Below are 18,190 nucleotides of genomic sequence, written 5' to 3' on the forward strand. Positions count from 1 at the left end.
CTGTACAGGGACAACCATTATTCATGTTAGGGACAATTTGTAAGAAGCCAATTAACCTATCAGTATATTTTTGGAGTGTGGGAGGAAACCGGAGAACCCGGAGGAAACCCACGCAGACACGGGGAGAACATACAAACTCCATGCAGATGTCCATGGTCACATTTGTTTCCACGACCTGAGTGCTGCAAACACCAGTGCTAACCACTGAGTCACCGTGCCGCCCTATAGATGGTGGAAGACTGATATGTGACTTTCCACCAGTCTTCTGGATGACTTCATCCGTGTGCAGCTAGCTTGGCCAGGCCGATGATCGGACTAATGATGGAGCTGGATGGGCACTTATGGATCTTCTCAGATTGGTGTTACCAGAACCAACTTGTTTTTACAGTAGCCGCACCCAAACTTCTCGGTGTCAAGAGAATCCGTCCAACGTCCGACTCTGGAGTGGGAGATAAAGCTTATATTAAAGACTGATCCTAAAGGTACAAACACATCCAACATCAATGACACAGCCCCTTCATATCTGACTGCAGAAGTTGTGAAGCAAACAGTGGTAGTAGCACATACACCCACAACCAGTATCAGACGCCCATCTGTCCATAGTTTATTTGAGTCATATCTTACCTGTACTGGCACTCTGAGCATTGGTACATCACCGGGTAGTGATACTCCCAACTGTGGAATACAGTAATGGGTGGAAGGTCAGGGTGGATCTGTGCGACCTTCTCACAATACTGCTCCCATAGTTGGTGATGGGCAAGTTCTCCATTGCCATCGATGACCCAGCAGGCAGCATGACACATCTCATGGATCAATGTGTCTCGGAGTCGTTCTAAGGACAAAGCAGCATATAATAACAATCAGGAGTAAAGACGTGGGGAAGATTTCACCACAGCTAATCTATAAATTGTGCCGGATGTGACGCCTACCTGCTGAATCGCAGACTTTATCCGATAACTGGATGATGGCGTAGCGGTCCCCGTTGTTCTCCCGGAATCCAGTGCGACCAGCTGTTTTACGCAGCCTTTTATTCCAGCTGATGTCCATATAAGCAGGAAGCTACAGAGGAAGTAGAAAATACAGAATATAGAAGTATATACTATATATACTGGATACACTAACCCTAGCTCTAACCCTCTATTCACTAACCCCCATATCACCCCATACCTACAGAATATAGAGGTATATACTATATATACTGGATACACTAACCTAGCTCTAACCCTCCATTCACTATCTTCAATATCACCCCATACCTACAGAATATAGAGTTATATACTATATATGATGGATACATTAACCCTAGCTCTAACCATCCATTCATTATCCCTCATCACACCACACCTACAGAATATAGAGGTATATACTATATATAATGGATACATTAACCTAGCTCTAACCCTCCATTCATAATCCGTCATATCACCCCATACCTACAGAATATAGAGGTATATACTATATACACTGGATACACTAACCCTAGCTCTAGCCCTCCATTCACTATCCCCCATATAACCCCATACCTACAGAATATAAAGGTATATACTATATATATTGGATACACTAACCCTGGCTCTAACCCTTCATCCTCGTATTACCATATATGTACAGAATATAGAGGTATATACAATATACACTGAATACAGTATCCCTAGCTGTAACCCTTAATCCTCGTATCACCCTATACGTACAGAATATAGAGGTATATACTATATACAGTGGATACACTATGGCTAGCTCTAACTCTTCATCCTAGTATCACCATATACATACAGAATATAGTGGTATATACTATATACACTGGATACACTATCCCTAGCTCTTACCCTTCATCCTTGTATCACCATATACATACAGAATATAGAGGTATATACTATATACACTGGATACACTATAGCCAGCTCTAACCCTTCATCCTCGTATCACTATATAGTTACAGAATATAGAGGTATATACTATGTACACTGGATACACTATCCCTAGCTCTAACCCTTCATCCTTGTATCACTATATACATACAGAATATAGAGGTTTATACTATATACACTGGATACACTGTCCCCAGCTCTAACCCTTCATCCTCGTATCACCATATACATACAGAATATAGAGGTATATACTATATACACTGGATACACTATCCCTAGCTCTAGCCCTTCATCCTCGTATCACCATATACATACAGAATATAGAGGTATATACTATATACAGTGGATACACTATCCTTAGCTCTAACCCTTCATCCTCGTATCACTATATACGTACAGAATATAGAGGTATATACTATATACACTGGATACACTGTCCCTAGCTCTAATCCTTCGCCTCATATCACCATATACATACAGAATGTAGAGGTATATGCTATATACACTGGATACACTATCCCTAGCTCTAACCCTTCACCTCATATCACCATATACATACAGAATGTAGAGGTATATGCTATATACACTGGATACACTATCCATAGCTCTAACCCTTCACCTCATATCACCATATACATACAGAATATAGAGGTATATGCTATATACACTGGATACACTATCCCTATCTCTAACCCTTCATCCCTGTATCACCCTATACATACAGAATATAGAGGTATATACTATATACACTGGATACACTATCCCTAGCTCTAAACCTTCATGCTCGTATCACCCTATACATACAGAATATAGAGGTATATACTATATACACTGGATACACTATCCCTAGCTCTAAACCTTCATCCCCTATAACCCTATTCCAAGCTGTGTGTTATAACTGAATACCTGGTTCTCAAAGACGGTCCTGTTATAAAACTTGTACAGACGTCGGACCAGCTCCTGTTTGTTCTTATGGAAGTCGGTGACATATTTGGACGTGGGTGAAGACAGATTTCTCAGGAAACAGTAATTGATGGGACGCTCCTGTCTCCTGGTAATAAAACATCAAAGAGGATCACACATCACTACTGGATATATACTAAGACCGCACACGACCTGCAGACACACAGCTGACACCTTATCTGAAAATATCCTATTAATAGCGCCACCTAGCGACAAGATAACATGAACATGACCCAGATAAAACGGATATATAGGAATATATTACCTCGCTGTCTCCTCCTGCACAAAGCTGAATCGGGGAGAATTGGGCTCTGGAGAAAATAAGAAACATCGTCATTTACTTCTGTGTCGTTCAGTTTCCCTAATCAATAAAAAATCAAATTTTCTTATTTTACAGGAAGGAATTTATGATCCTTCCAGATGCTTTATTACATGCCTGACTCTATGTATAGCAGGTGGGGACCAGAGCCATCATCTTCATCTTCAAGGCTCCTTGGAGACCTTGGAATAAGTGGATGAGACTGAAATAAAGAAATATAAAGACCTTGAGAATGAAGGAGTAGCAGTGATATAGTGGCATAATCACAGAATGGGGCGTCCCCTGATCTCCAGTAGACCCCCAGAGCCGCAGACAGCGCTGGAGAGAAGTGAGCGCTCACCTGATGGAGATTCTCATCACCGCTGCTGTCCTCTGTGTCGGACGCAAAAACTCTGCGGCATTTTTTATTGACCAGTAACTGGGAAAAGGAAATAATAAAAAGTTTAAAAAAAGTCTTCAAATTTCCATAATTTCAAATAGACAACATACTCCAGAATCCACCACTCACCTGGTCATCAATACCGCTGTTCTCTGTAATAGACTCAATAATAAAGCGATGTTTGCGCTTATACTCAGACATTTTGCTCAATGAAAATTGCAAAAATATCCTCACTCCTCAAATTCTATAACCCTCAGAGGAGGAGACCGTGAGCAGAAGTTTTATCAGTTCTTCATATTGTGACTTCATGACTTGTGTGACATCAACATTCTAGAACTCTGATATTGTGACATCGCTAAGAGCAGTTGTTCTGATGGATGTACACATGTAGATAGAAATATTTATATATATATTTACAACCCCAATTCCAAAAAACTTGTGACGCTGTGTAAATGTAAAGAGAACAGGAAAGTAATGATTTGGAAATCTCTTATAGACATTTTTTATTCACTGCAGAATATAGAAATCAGATCAGAAGATATTAACTGTTCTGAGGTTTGATGAATCAAAATGTGAAATATCGAAACCACATAGCTTTGTCCTGCAGACTCCAGAGCAGAGGGACCATCCAGCTTGTTATCAGCGCTTAGTTCCTGCATCTCTGATGGTCTGGGGCTGCATTAGTGCCTCTGACAAGGGCAGCTTACACATAGAAGGAGCTATCAATGCTGAGCCTTATACAGAGGTGTTAGAACAGAGGATGCTCCATCCAGACAATTTCTATTTCTATGCCCAGCGACAGCCCTGAAACCTGAAAGATCTGGAGAAGATCTGTATGGACGAGTGGGCCAAAATCCCTGCTGCAGTGTGTGCAAACTTTGTAAAGAACTACAAGAAACGTCTGACCTCTGTAATTGCAAACAAAGGTTTCTGTACCAAATACTGATTTCTGTTTTTCTATTGTAGAAAACACTTATTTCATGCAATAAAATACAAATTAATTATGTAAAAATCATGCAATGTGATTTTCTGGATTTTTTTTAGATTCTGTCTCTCACAGTTGAAGTGTACCTACGATAAAAATTACACACCTCTCCATTCTTTGTAGGTGGGAAAACCTGCAAAATCTGCAGTATAGCAAATACTTATTTTCCCCACTGTATAAAGAATCAGGAAAAGAATATATGTGGGATGAGTTGTGTGCGTCTACTTTTTGAGGCAGTTTCTCCACTTAACCGTAAATTATGTTAAAGTTGTTAAAAGTTTCCCCTTAATGAACTGTTTTTAGCGGCACATTGTACCTCAAGGTGAGGAATAAATATTAAAGATTGCGAGTGGCTTCAAAACGGGTCCCTCCCTCTCATACACTTATTAAAGGTTGTCCAGGTCTTTGATAATGGGTTTGTGTGCTCTCCATTTACGGTCAGTGATGCACACAGACAGCACAAGTACATATAACACGCTCGTCTGAACCAGACCTAACTCAGCTATGCACTTACAGGTGCTTCTCACAAAATTAGAATATCATCAAAAAGTTTATTTATTTTAGTTCTTCAATACAAAAAGTGAAACTCATATATTATATAGAGTCATTACAAACAGAGTGACCTATTTCAAGTGTTTATTTCGATTAATGTTGATGATTATGGATTACAGCCAATGAAAACACAAAACTCATTATCTCATTAAATTAAAATAATTAACAAGAAACACCTACAAAGACTTCCTATTATTGTGTAGTTTGGTGCTGACACCTATACAGGTGCATCTCACTAAATTAGAATATCAACAAAAAGGAAAAAAATTTCAGTTCTTCAATACAAAAAATGAAACTCATATATTATATAGAGTCATTATGTTGCGCCCCCGGGGGCCTTACTGTTTGGGGACAGTATATATCACGGTGGCTGGCCCAGGGCGGATAGTGCACAAAGGGGTGTCAATTATTAATAAAAGTTCAGAGAAATTTGTGACGCCACCTGTGGTGTCTGGTGAAGGTCACCAGCACTGCAGCAGTCCACTGAGGCAGGTGTCAAGGCAGCTAAAGATGGTACAGCTCGCCACAGGTGGAGCGGGCCTTAGGGCAGTGTAGATACATAGATGGTGGAAGGTGCGCTGGGCGTTGTAGTGCAGGGGAAGAACGATGGCGCAGCCGGAGTAACGGACAGAGACAGGGGGTTTTGCTTCGTTACCTTTACTGGTACAGCTGTTAGATACGGTCCAGGGTACTCTAGGTGAAGGGCGCACTTTTGGACTTCTCCCCAGGGAGCGGGTATAAGGCCTCCTGATCCGTGTCTGCCTCTGTGTTAGCTCCTGGCCAGCCAGCAACTGTGCCTAGCTTATGTGTCCTGCTTTTACTCCACCTGTTGCTCTGAAGTAGGACCTCCGGTTGGTAACCACTTTCCCTGGACGTCGGGGCCTTCGTGGTTCCTAGTCCTGTATGTGTCTAGCTTCAGGTTTGCCAGGGACTTGTAGTCGTCCTGGGATTCCGGTTATCCCTACTGGGTGTAAAGGGTCCCTGTAGGCTCGGACCTGGTGTCCGGTATATACACTGGGCTGAGCCTGGTATGCTCCTCTGCCCCCTTTTATCACTCCTTCCTTCCTCTCGCCTTCGGCCACGCTCGGGGCCCTCACTAGGCTTCAGTGCTGCTGGAGGCCTAGCTTGCCTCACACAGCAGCCAGCGTGCTGCTACATCCTGAGCACACTCTAAACTCTCTGTACACTGAGCTGCCTGGCTCCACCTTCCCTTTATATATCCCTATCAGGGCTCCCTCTGCTGGTATGAGGTGGAAGGTGGAGGTGTTTGCATGTAGTGAGGGCCTCTTGTGGAGAAATCCGTCCATGCACCCTTCTGGGTTCTGTGGCACCCTGCGCAGCAGGATGCCACAATTACAAACAGAGTGGTCTATTTCAAGTGTTTATTTCTGTTAATGTTGATGATTATGGCTTACAGCCAATGAAAACACAAAAGTCATTATCTCAGTAATTTAGAATACTTTATAACACCAGCTTGAAAAATTATTTTAAAATCCGAAATGTTGGCCTACTGAAATGTATGTTCAGGAGATGCACTCAATACTTGGTCGGGGCTCCTTTTGCATCAATTACTGCATCAATGCAGCGTGGCATGGAGGCAATCAGCCTGTGGCACTGCTGATGTTATGATCTGCTACAAGCACTAAGGAAAGACAGGAGATCTGTCCCTACAATAGAACTAAACTGGATCCCTACGATGTAACGGGGGACCTGATCCTGCGATCAGACCCGCTAAAGTCCTCGGCTAGTCTGTACGAAGACCTATAGATGCAAGGGAGGGATCCCTACAAGAACTAGGGACTGGGATAAAGTTGGACACCTCCTAGCAGAAATTGTAGCAGTCAAAGAAAAACACACAACAAAGAACATAGAGGTCCGAAGACCTAGCACAACTAACAGAGAACGGTAACAGAGCACCAAGCTAGCTCAAGAGTAGTAAATACAATGAAGTCCAGCAAGGCCAGGAGGGTGGAACCGGATTAAATAGGCAAAAATGGTCATGTGACCAGCAAACTAGACAAAACCTAACAGGAGAGTTCTAACAGTACCCCCTCTTCTAAGAGGATCCTCCGGATCCCCTAGGACTAGGCTTATCAGGAAACCTCCTGTGAAACGCTCTGACAAGTCTGGAAGCAGAAACATCATCCGCCCTCACCCATGAGTTATCCTCAGGTCCAAAACCCTTCCAAGCAACGAGATACTGCAAACTCCCTCTATACCGTCTAGAATTTAGGATGCGGGAAATTTCATATTCCCCGTCTTCCACCACCGGAGGAACAGTGGCAGAGGCGTCACCAACCGACACATCAGCTTTTTTCAACAGAGAAACATGAAACAACGGATTAATCTTCCAGGAGGTAGGAACCTCCAACCTAACAGCAGATTGGTTAACTATCTGAAGCACCTTTAAGGGCCCTACAAACTTGGGACCCAATTTTTTCGAAGGAATCCTCAATCGCAGATTCTTAGAGGACAACCAAACCATGTCACCAATAGCAAACGAAACCTCTTGCCGTTTCCTATCAAAGTACCTCTTAGATTTTTTGTTAGCCTCCTGAAGATTATCACGCACATCCATCCAAACTCTCTCCAAATCACCGGAAAAACTCTCCTCCTCCGGCACAGCCTATACCAATTTGGAGAATGACCGAAAAGACGGATGTCTCCCCGTACAACAAAAAAAAGGCGAACACCCAGCAGAAGAGGATGTATGGTTGTTAAGAGCAAATTCAGCAAGTGGCAGAAACTCAGACCACCCCTCTTGATTGTCTGCCACAAAGCAACGCAAGAACTGCTTAACATCCTGGTTCTTTCTTTCTGTCTGGCCATTAGACTCAGGATGATATCCGGATGAAAACGACAAATGAACTCCCAACCTGTCACAAAAGGCATGCCAAAAACGAGCCACGAACTGAGGTCCCCTATCAGAAACAATGTCAGTAGGAACGCCATGTAGTCTGACAATTTCCTTGACAAAGGTCTTAGCGAGTGTCTTAGCGCAAGGCAGTTTGATGAAGGGAACCAAGTGACACATCTTGCTAAAACGGTCCACGACCACACAGATGACCGTGAAACCTTCAGAGGGGGGAAGGTCAGTAATAAAGTCCATAGTCAGATGTGTCCAAGGTGCACTAGGAACCTCCAGAGGGCAAAGCAACCCCGCAGCAGGAGCATGCGAAGACTTAGATCTAGCACACACAGTACATTGACGCACCCACTTAATGACTTCCTTCTGCCATCCAGGCCACCAAAAACTGCGACCCACAAGTCTCTTGGTCTCAGAAATTCCTGGATGACCTGCCAACCGAGACTCATGACACTCAACAAACAAATCTCTCCTAAAGGTCCTAGGCACAAACAACCTCCCATGGGGAGTGTTAGATGGGGCATTCTCCTGAGCTTTAAGAATCTCATCCTCCAAAACGGAGTCCAAAGCAGCAATCACAACACCTTCTTGTAAAATGCTCTCCTCCTCCTCCTCAGCACTGACCATGGGAGAAAAGCTGCGAGACAAAGCATCCGCTTTAACATTCTTGGTACCCGGGATGTAAGTAACGGAAAAATTAAACCGCGAGAAAAAAAGTGCCCACCTAGCCTGACGGGCATTCAAGCGCTTGGCAGCATCAAGATAGATCAGATTTTTATGATCAGTGAAAACCTGAATGGGAAATTCAGCACCTTCCAAGAGATGATGCCAGTGTTCAAATGCGAGTTTAATAGCCAGCAATTCCCGATTACCAATATCGTAATTAAGTTCAGTCTCAGAAAATTTTTTTGAAAAAAAGGCACAGGGATGTACTCCATCCTTGCTTTCCTGAGACAACACCGCACCAACCCCCACAGAAGAAGCATCAACCTCAACCAAAAACGGCTTAGTCACATCAGGCTGCATAAGGATGGGAGCAGAGGTGAACCTCTCCTTTAGAAACACAAAAGCTTCAATAGCCTCAGAAGTCCTCTGAACCACATTAGCACCTTTCCTAGTGAGATCGGTCAGCGGTTTGACAATAATAGAAAAATTTTTTATGAATTTTCTGTAATAATTGGCGAAACCCAAAAACCTCTATATCGATTTCAAACCAATAGGCCTAGGCCATTCCTCCACAGCTTGAACTTTAACAGGGTCCATCTCAAAACCTTCACTGGAGATAATGTAACCCAAAAACTAATTCTCTGTACAGCGAACTCACATTTCTCTAGCTTAGCAAAAAGCGAATTGTCCATTAATAACTGTAAAACCTCACGTACGCTCCGCCAATGAGACTCCAGATCAGGCGAATAAATCAGAATGTCATCCAAATACACAACCACATTTTTGCCGATCAAAGGTCTAAGGATGTCATTAATAAGATTCTGAAAAAATGCTGGAGCATTGGTAAGACCAAAAGGCATAACCAGATTCTCAAAATGACCCACAGGAGTGTTAAAAGCAGTCTTCCATTCATCACCCTCCTTCATGCGCAACAATTTGTATGCCCCCCGGAGATCAATTTTAGAGAACCACTTGGCCCCCACTAACTGGTTAAACAAATCAGGAATCAATGGCAGTGGGTAAGGATTGCGTACAGTAATTTTATTAATCTCACGAAAGTCCAGACAAGGACGTAAACCGCCATCTTTTTTTTTAACAAAAAAAAATCCAACAGCCACAGGAGACTTGGAAGGCCTAATGTGACCGGCGGCCAAGCTTGTCTGTATGTATTCCTCCAAAGCCTTTCTCTCAGGAATAGTAAGATTAAATAAACGACTTTTAGGAAGAGTCGCTCCAGGGACAAATTCAATGGTACAATCATAGTCTCTATGGGGAGGCAAAATTTGTGACTCCTCCTCAGAAAAAACTCTCCAAAAATCCTGAATAGGTACAGGTAATTCCCCTTTTTCCACCGCAGCAATACGTCCGTTACAACACTTGTCATAACATTTAGGGCTCCAGGACTTAATTTCATTGGTAGACCAATCCAGTACAGGATTATGCAATTTTAACCAGGGCAACCCCAATATTACTGGAGAAGGCAAATTATTCAATACTACCAAATCCAAATTCTCTTGATGAATACCATTAATAGTGAGGGGAAACTCACAGACCTTGTGAGTAACACTCTTCAAGGGAGAGCCATCAACAGAAACCACAGCAATAGGGGATGACAAAGGTTTTGGTTTTAATGTAAGTTTTTCCAAGAATCCCCCATCAATCACATTCAGAGTAGAACCACAATCCACAAATACCCGAAATTCAATTAATTCTTCCTGAGCAGCGGTAGTAGCAGATAGGAATACTCCCTTTGTATTTAAACAGGCTATACATGCATAACTGACCATTTTTTTTTTTCTTTGTTCATGCGAAGCACACAGTTCTTAATAAAATGACCAGAATTTCCGCAATAGAAGCACAAACCTTCAGAAAGCCTGCGGTCTTTTTCCTGAGAGCGGGGTGTCATCGCCCCAATCTCCATCGGTTCTCCTTTGTCAGCAAAGACCCTCTCAAGACTCGGAGCTGACATAGCAGAGGATTTGCTCTCATTAACCCTTGCACGCAGTCTCCTGTCCACCCGTATAGCTAATTGCATAGCCTCCTGCAAGTTTCCAGGTGTGGGATAAGCAATCAGCAAATCTTTAACCCTTTCACCTAGCCCCGCAAGAAACAAACTTTTCAAAGCTGAATCGTTCCACCCCACCTGGGCAGACCACCGACGGAAGTGAGAACAATACTTTTCCACATTACCTGATCCCTGCCTCAAACGTCTTAATTCAGACTCAGCAGATGAGACACGATCAGGATCATCATACAACAAACCCAAAGCAGAAAAAAAACTATCCACTGATCTAAAGCACGGATCACTAGGTTGGAGAGAAAAAGCCCATCCCTGAGGATCCTTGCGCAAAAGTGACATTATGAACCCTATGCGCTGTGATTCATCACCAGAGGATCCGGGTCTTAAACGAAAATACAATAAACAAGCATTTTTAAAAGAAAAAAAATCTTGTTGTTCACCAAAAAATAGATCAGGCAGACGTACCTTTGGCTCTACCAAATGTTCTCCAGAACAGCTACTCACGTGTTGTTGGAGCTCGGCCACCTCCAGAGAGAGTCCCTGCAAGCGTTGAGCCAAATCTTGAACCGAGATCATGATGGAAACTGGAGGTCTTTCCTTAGAGAAATTTTTTGGGCTGGACTTACTGTTAAGATCTGCTACAAACACTAAGGAAAGACAGGAGATCTGTCCCTACAATAGAACTAAACTGGATCCCTACGATGTAACGGGGGACCTGATCCTGCGATCAGACCCGCTAAAGTCCTCGGCTAGTCTGTACGAAGACCTATAGATGCAAGGGAGGGATCCCTACAAGAACTAGGGACTGGGATAAAGTTGGACACCTCCTAGCAGAAATTGTAGCAGTCAAAGACAAACACACAACAAAGAACATAGAGGTCCGAAGACCTAGCACAACTAACAGAGAACGGTAACAGAGCACCAAGCTAGCTCAAGAGTAGTAAATACAATGAAGTCCAGCAAGGCCAGGAGGGCGGAGCCGGATTAAATAGGCAAAAATGGTCATGTGACCAGCAAACTAGAAAAAAACTAACATGAGAGTTCTAACAGCTGAGGTGTTATGGAAGCCCAGGTTGCTTTGATAGCAGCCTTCAGCTCGTCTGCATTGTTGGGTCTGGTGTCGCTCATCTTCCTCTTGACAATACCCCATAGATTCTCTATGGGGTTAAGGTCAGGCGAGTTTGCTGGCCAATCAAGCTCAGTGATACTGTTGTTTTTAATGCAGGTATTGGTACTATTGGCAGTGTGGACAGATGCCAAGTCCTGCTGGAGAATTAAGTTTCCATCTCCGAAAAGTTTGTCGGCAGAGGGAAGCATGAAAATTTCCTGGTAGATGGCTGAGCTGACTTTGGTCTTGATAAAACATAGTTGACCTACACCAGCAGATGACATGGCTCCCCAAACCATCACCGATTGTGGAAACTTCACACTAGACATCAAGCAGCTTGGATTGTGTGCCTTTCCACTCTTCCTCCAGACTCTGGGACCTTGATTTCCAAATGAAATGCAAAATTTACTTTGCATTTATTTAGTGAGTTAATGACCGCCTTTCGGACATCTGTCAGTCTATATGACTCTATATAATGTATGAATTTCACTTTTTTTTTTTGAAGAACTGAAATAAATGAACTTTTTGATGATATTCTAATTTAGTGAGATGCACCTGTATAAAACAGTTTTGCCGCTGAGGAGGAAAGTGATGGAAACCATGCAAACACTTAAAAAAGATGCAAATTCCATCCAGATGCTGCCCTTGTGTTAGGCAGTGATATTAACAATGTGTCTAAATAACAAAATTATAGGCTGAAAATAATGTAATGCAAGTCACCAATGACCTACTAACCACCAAATCCAAGCGACACTACTTCACCCTCCTACTCCTGGACCTGTCATCTGCCTTCGACACAGTGGACCATTCCCTCTTACTACAGACTCTCTCATCTCTTGGAATCACAGACTTGGAGCTATCTTGGATCTCTTCATACCTAACAGACCGGACATTCAGCGTCTCCCACTCACACACCACCTCCTCATCTCGCCCCCTATCTGTCGGTGTCCCTCAAGGCTCAGTTCTGGGGCCCCTGCTCATCTCCATATACACCTTAGGCATGGAACAACTCATGGAGTCTCATGGCTTTCAGTATCACCTCTATGCTTATGACACACAGATCTACCTCTCTGGACCCAAAATCAACTCCTTACTAACCAGAATCCCACAATGTTTGTCCACTATTTCATCCCTCTCCTCTGTTAGATTTCTAAAATTTAACATGGATAAAACTGAATTCATCATCTTTCCTTCACCTCACTCAACCCCCCATCTGACTTATTCATCAATGTTAATGGTTACCCACTCTCCCCAATCCCACAAGCTCGCTGCCTCCGGGTAACCCTGGACTCTGACCTCTCCTTCAAACCACATATCCAAGCCCTTTCCACTTCCTGCCGACGGCAACTCAAAAATATTTCCCGAATCCGCACATTCCTCAGCAAAGACTCTCAAAAACTCTAGTCCATGCTCTCATCATCTCCCGACTCGACTGCTGCAACTTCCTGCTCTGTGGCCTCCCTTCTAACACTCTCGCACCCTTCAATCTATCTTAAACTCTGCTGCTCAACTAATCCACCTGTCCCCCCGCTACTCCCCGGCCTCTATCCTCTGTCGGTTATAGGAAGTTTCACCCCCAGCAGTTCACCCCCAGCAATTTGCCCCCAGCAGTTCGCTCCCATCAGTTCGCCCCCAGGTACATTTTGCCCCCGCACATTTCGCCCCTGCACGTTTCGCCCCGGGACCAGGGCGAACTGGGGGCGATATGTGCGGGGGTGAAATGTGCGGGGGCTAAATGTACCCGGGGGCTAAATTGCTGGGGGCGAACTGCTGGGGGCGAAACATCCAATTCCCCCTCTGTCAATCCCTTCACTGGCTCCCCATTGCCCAGAGACTCAAGTTCAAGACCTTAACCCTGGCACACAAAGCCATCCACAACCTGTCTCCTCCATACATCTGTGACCTAGTCTCCCGGTACCTACCTACACGCAACCTCCGATCTTCACAAGATCTCTTTCTCTACTCCCCTCTTATCTCCTCATCCCACAATCGTGTACAAGATTTCTCCCATGTATCCCCCCTACTCTGGAACTCTCTACCCCAACATATCAGACTCTCGCCTAACGTTGAAACCTTCAAAAGGTTTGTACCAGTTGCTGACTCGTTTTGTTCAAGATTATTGTAAGTGTTTCTGCTATGTATACCCCTTTTTCACATGTAAAGCAGCATGGAATAATTTTTTGGAAATGAAGAAATGTTTAACCACTTTGAAGGGGGCATAATATCTTCTATTCATGGTGCAAAGTATCTGACAGTCATATCACAGTCTAGACCAGGGATCTCAAACACGCGGCCCAAGGGCCGCATGCAGCCCTTTAGGCTTCATTGTGCAGCCCTTAGGCCCCTGAGACAATCGAATCCAGTTAGCCAAGGACCGCCGACATCAGTGCTTCTTTTCAACTAAATATGCATTTTCACCAAGGAAGCAAGGTCAGATAAGAAGAATTTATTTTATGCGTATGTAAAGAGCAGCAGAATGGGGGACATTGTTACAAGAAGGGGACAAGCATAGGGATATTATTATTGGATAGGGGACCATTATTACAGGACGGGGACCATTATTACAAGCTTGGGGATATTACTACAAGACAGGGGACACTAATTACATGACGGGGACATTATTACAGGGGTGGGAATATTACAGGATTGGGGCCAGAACTACTATATGGGGCTAATTGAAAAACTATATTACTGTAGTTGGCCGATTGGAGGTAAAAAAAAACATTTAAAAGAAAATGTAAAAAAAAAAGAATAAAATAATGGAATAATATTTGGCTATCAAAAATGCTGTTTTATGTAAAAAAAATTAAATAAAAAGGGAAAACCTGCATTATAACCCATATGATAAATACCTTGAAAAGAATAAAAAAGCGCCAAAAAAAGGTGATTAAAAAGTCATAGAAAAATAATGGTATCACTGAAAACGTGATCTTCTCCGGCATAGAACGCGGCCCTTCATGTTCAAGTTTTTTCTATGTGCAGCCCCTTTACCCAGCTCAGTTTGAGACCCCTGGTCTAGATAGTTTTAATTCTGTTGTGACAATATACATTTCTGCAATTCTGAATTATGTCTCTGCTTTATCTGATTCAGGTTATCTTGTTTCCAGAGGTGACATAAATGTTTGTAACGTGTATGAGAACAGATTATTGGTAACAGGAAATGTTTCATTCCTGCCATTTGGCACAAAGCAGACTCAAGGAAAATCTTCTTACATAGCGCATGCATTTGTATTACACCTTCAGGCTATGTGCACACGTTCAAGATTTGATTGCAGAAATCATGTTTTGCCTCAATTTCAGTGCGTTTTTTATGCATTTTTAATGAGTTTTTTTATGCGTTTTCTGTACATCAATGAATGCTTTTTGGAGCTAAATAAAGATATTTAGACATTTAGATTGGAGCTAAATAAAGATATTTGAAAAAAGAAACGTGTGACATCGCTTTAACCCTTGGCTTACCGTCAGACCTGGGGTGAGTATATTGGTTAATTTAAATTATTAAAGAATGTGTCTGTTGTATGTCAAATAAAGTGTTTACTCTGTGTGTGTTTATTTAACTCTTTACTTTACTTTAATTAGGTTTAGTAATGAAAGGGTCTGATTGACACCTTGTCATCACCAAACAAAAGGGCTAGGTGTCAGCTAAACCCAATCTCTTTAGCATTTCCATTCATGAAATTTCTGGGGCAGCCGAGAGCTACTATTTTTAACCTAGGAATGTGCCAATAGGCAAACATGTTCCCTGGCTATTAACAACAGCTCACAGCTGTTTTGTTAGCTGCTACGTCCCCCTGATCAGCAACCAGCAGCGCTTTGGAAGCAGTGTATTTTAGCTGCGTCCAAAACACTATGTTCTAATGTAGCACTTTTGTTGTCAATACTTGCGGATCCACCACATATAATGACATTTCGTCTCCGCTACAGAAATTGACATGCTGTGGGTGAGTTTGGGTACATACCCACAATAAGGAGCCGCTGCAGGTTTGAAGCTGCATGTTTATGCAGCGTTGAACCCACAGCATCCAGATGTAACAGCACAGTGGATGCGATTTCTATAAATCCCATGTCCACTATACATGCATCTGAGGCTGCATATCACCCGTGGACACTGACATGCTGCACGTCTTTCAGGACCGCAGCATGTCAGATTCTCTTGCGGAGTCACTAGTTTCCGCAACAGAAATTTGACCACTAGAATGTATTGAATGCAATAAATCCACATGGTTCAGTGAACAAAAGTATGCTGCATCCAAAGTGCTGATACGTCCAGATCGTGGGCACATAGCTTAAAAAATAAAAACAAAATGGAGTGGGATACCGCTTCATTTTCATAACCAGCAGAGGGAAAGCCAACCGCTGGGGGCTGATATTAGTAGCCGGGTAAGGGGCCATTAGCCAAAAATGTTCCCTGGCTATTAATAACAGCCCACAACTGTTTGTTTAACATTTACTGGCTAGATTACAGGGGGACCCCAGAAAAATATTGGCATAGGGTCCTCCTATAAAATCTAACCAAAAAAGGCTAAACAGTCAGCTGCGGGCTGATATTAGTAAACAGGGAAGGGGCCATGGATCCTGGCCCCCTCCACGGCTAATAATATCAGCTCTCAGCAGTCCCAGAAATGGCGCTTAGCCTCCGCTCTTCCCACTGTCGTGTAGCGATGGCGAGAGGGGTAATAGGGTTGGGGTTCATGTCAGCCTTTTATTGGCGGCTGACATGAAGCCCAGGTTAGTAATGGAGAGGCGTCTATAAAACACCCCCATTACTAGCCCCATAGTAAGGTTTACAATGCTTTTTCAATAAAGACACGGCCAGAATAAAGTCTTTTAATGAAATAAAATTACACACGGTTTTAATAATTTTTTTATTGTTCTCTTAATCCCTGACACCCTCGTCACCTGTAAAAAAAAAATAATAATAAAAAAACAACCATATCTCTCACCTGTCTGCTGTCATGACTAGTGATGAGCGAGTACCGTAATATTCGTAATCGCTATACTCGTAATGAGTACTATGTAATAATCGCGTATTCGTTCCAAATAGCGAGTACAGTGTAAGTCAATGGGAAATGCGAGTCATTTTCTGCTGGACCCTACAAAGGGGTCTGAGGGCCTGAGGAAAAGGCTGAAATGGATGGGAAAGTGATGAAACAGAATGGGAAGAGCCTGGAGAATGTGCCTGCATGCATTTCTGACTCACATACGGCTTCTGGGAATAAGTTCATCGCAGTATTGCGCCACTTGTACAGACACCCAAGAACAACTACAAAATCTAACCTAAATTGCATTTAATGGGCCAAAAAGGTTAAGAAACAGTTTTTCCTGCATAATCACTTGTATATAAGGCTAAAAAAAACAGAGAAACCAAAAAAATATCCATTTTAGCGTTTGTTCACACATACTGTTGTGGCTTTTTTTCGCCTTTTACAATTGTGACTTATACATTTTGAAGGTCCCTCTGTCATACATCATTTTTAGTTCGCTATTCCCCAGCACTTTACAAGCACAGCTAGAACATAGCAGTAGGTCTGTTGATCTTTGACCTAAGAAGCCTCAGGTGGCTCTGTAACTTGAGTTTTGGAGGGACAGCTGTTACTTAGACATTTGGGCGGTCGCTCCATCATTGACACTCAGATAGTGGAATACATATTCCATAGCAGTTTACAATGTGCCCATTGAAGTATTGGGCTTGACCCTCCTCCTCCACCTCCTCCACCACCATGTGATACTGCGGCCCTAAATTCAAATGTTCAGAGGGCCTGCAGTAGGCAGGAAAGCTGAGTTTTGTGAGAACTCTCGTTTGACCTGTAACATAAATTTTGAAGTTCCCGCCTCTAGAAATTTTGGAGGTCCCTCTTGTGTACATTTGAGAGTGCCCTCACTTATTCATATTGTAGGGCCCTCACTATATTATTTAACTCATTTAAGGGCAGAGAATACAGAGAAAAAGGCCAAGAGACATGGAGAACTAGAAGGTAGTAGTGAGTGCGGCCTGCGATCCTCAGGTATGGCTGAACTCTGTGAACCAGAAAAATAAAGATGCACTAGACAACTGGATGACGAGCTCAAATATATCACTTGTGCAAGTCAATGGACAAAGGATATATGGTGCCCCCCTCCAGGATGGGTTGGAGAAGCTTCTCCAAATGGCTCAGAGACTTTGATTGTCAATATTCCCCAGATTATATAGGAAGAGAAACTTCTTGATACTGTACTACTTGGTCAGTGCAGAATGTGCATCGTATTTCCAAAAATTACTCCTGGGGGCTGTGTCATAGGTGCAGGGAGATTCCATGACAAGGGCCTCCCTTGACAAACATTATCTATGATGGAGTACTTTAGTAGTTGTGGCCCTCAATTCAAGTTTTCAGAGGGCCATCAGTTGGTCATCAACAGTCAGTGTAAATTTCAATTGAATATGTATCCCCTATCTTAGTCACAATATGGCACAAGCCAGGAATGTT

This window comes from Phyllobates terribilis, unplaced genomic scaffold (genome assembly GCF_046119375.1).
Source record: "Phyllobates terribilis strain yellow unplaced genomic scaffold, ASM4611937v1 Scaffold_3__8_contigs__length_932513732, whole genome shotgun sequence".
Lineage (NCBI taxonomy): Eukaryota > Metazoa > Chordata > Amphibia > Anura > Dendrobatidae > Phyllobates > Phyllobates terribilis.